Source organism: Tupaia chinensis, unplaced genomic scaffold, assembly GCF_000334495.1.
Source record: "Tupaia chinensis unplaced genomic scaffold, TupChi_1.0 Scaffold000294_1, whole genome shotgun sequence".
Lineage (NCBI taxonomy): Eukaryota > Metazoa > Chordata > Mammalia > Scandentia > Tupaiidae > Tupaia > Tupaia belangeri.
In genome coordinates, this window is record NW_006159779.1 from 66,881 (window position 1) to 68,846 (window position 1,966).

A 1,966-nucleotide genomic window follows, 5' to 3' on the forward strand; every position below is an offset into this window, starting at 1 on the left:
GAACACGGGCTTCAGGTTCCCCTGGACTCCGCCAAGGCTGTTCAGGTGTGACCATGGTGCTCATTAAACACAAAGGGAGGGAAGCCACAGTGAGGCCAGCTTGCTGGGGGTAGCGTATGGGTCCCTCTCTCTTTGTGCTCAGTTCTCTTCTGTCTCCAGCAGCTGTATTGGTAAGATTTGAATCTGCCAGGTAGAGGTGCCCCAGGTGAGGGGGTGCAGTGGTTCCTGGGGAAAGGAAGCCTACAGGGGGAAAGACATCTGGAAAGTTTCATGTGGCCCAACCAGGACAGGAATGCTGCAGCCCTGCCAGCCATGGCTCTCCTCAGGTATCCTTTGGAAGTGGTGCTGATTGCATGGGGTGTTTGTCAGAGCTGTGCTGCCATGTGCCTCCAGGCCACAGCCACATGGTAGCACTGGCTCTCCTCCCTGTTCTTGCCCAGTCCTTGGCCAGGGGGTATTGCCCGGTCTGAGCTGCTGCCCTGACTTGAACTGGGTAGTTTGGGTTTTGTCTCTTGGTGCTTAGGTTTGTGTGGGGACAAGTGCCATTGAGCATCTGTGACCTCTGTGATAGCTCTCGCCAACTCGGAGACCTGGAGCAGATGAGAGGGCAGGGGCAAGGCCAAGGGCTTGCCCTCCCCGGGTTAAAGGGGAATCCCACTTTTGAGGGTGTTGAGGAGCCGTTGCTGCTCTAGTGGGAGACGGCTTAGTCCCCAGCTAGATAGGGAGGCTTCAGCCCCACACTCCCTAAGGGAGGGAGTGACTGGGGGCCCAATATAAAGAAAATCTGGGAAGAGGGGGGCTCTGTCCACACTGGGGGAGGTCTTGGTCTTCAGAGAACATGTGTTGGCTTATAAAGGGGCAGGCAGTGGGGTTGCACGGGAAGGACAGTTTTCTGTTTGCTACGGTGTTGGTGATTCTCAGACTCTCACTGCTCCTGGGCCTGCATGCCACCCCATCTGGTAAGGCAGCTCCTCTGCATACCAGGGCATAGTGGAGAGGGATTTAGTGCCTCCGGGCCTAGTGCCTCGTGTGACCTTTGGATTAACTTCCTGTCTTAAAGCGTTCCAGTGGCCTCTAGGAAGCAGGAAGGCCCATTTTGTTGGCCTAGTGAGTGGAGAAGTAATGACAGCAGTGGGAAGGTTCCCCACAGGTGCATGGGACGCCCTGACGCACACGCTCCTGTCCAGGTAGAAAGAGCCTCTGATGGACAGGCATCGCCCTGCCATTCAGCCTGTAGGGGAGTGAAAGGCTGTGGCAACTTGGGGGGTCTGGAACTGGACGAGAGGACATGGTGGTCACCTGCTGGGGGTGCTCTTGGCGGGCAGAGGGGAAGAGGGCCTGGCACCCAGGGCTGTAAGATTTAGCCGCCTCTGCTACTGCTTGGGAAGCATGGTTCAGGGACTTCCAGAGAAAGGCACATGAGGGGGCTCCTGGGAGGGGAAGCCAACGGAGAGCATCTCAGTGCAGGGAGAAGGTGGGGCATAGAGTGTCCTGTGACCCACCAGGTACACGTGCAGCGGGAGTCTCTCATGTCATGTCTTGGGGACCTCACTGACTGGTGGCAGTTGGCACAACCTAGAGTGGGCGGAGGAAATCGGAGGAAAGCCAGCCCCTCACTTGCACGTCACTAACACCTCTGTAAAGTGAGAAGCACACTAGGTCTTTGATTATCCACGTAAACCTACACGGTGTGGAAGTGTTGGAAAACTTGGTGTCTCTCCTTCCAGGTCTTTCCCCTTCCCATAGTTTCTTTGCTTTTTGTCTTAACGTCATTTTGATCTTACCTGCTGTGATCGTAAGGTCCCATGTCGCTGTTTGCACTGCACATCCCACCAGCCTTGCTCCTGTGTGGTCCGCAGCTTCATCTGCAACGGCTGTGTGCTCTCCATCGAGCAGGTGGACAGTGGGGCCATGACTGGCCGCTACGGCAGGTGACAAATTTTTATCCCGCGGGATTGGGGGGTGG

General features: G+C 56.3%; 1 long non-coding RNA gene across 1 annotated transcript in view; it reads left to right on the forward strand.

The window, feature by feature from the left end:
- Window positions 1-6: 6 nt before the first annotated feature.
- The window catches only part of LOC106735093 (uncharacterized), a 2,546-nt gene continuing 586 nt past the window's right edge, over window positions 7-1,966 (forward strand). The window contains exon 1 of the long non-coding RNA XR_001370517.1: window positions 7-1,931. This is a non-coding gene — a long non-coding RNA (uncharacterized LOC106735093). The remainder of the gene's footprint in view (window positions 1,932-1,966) is intronic.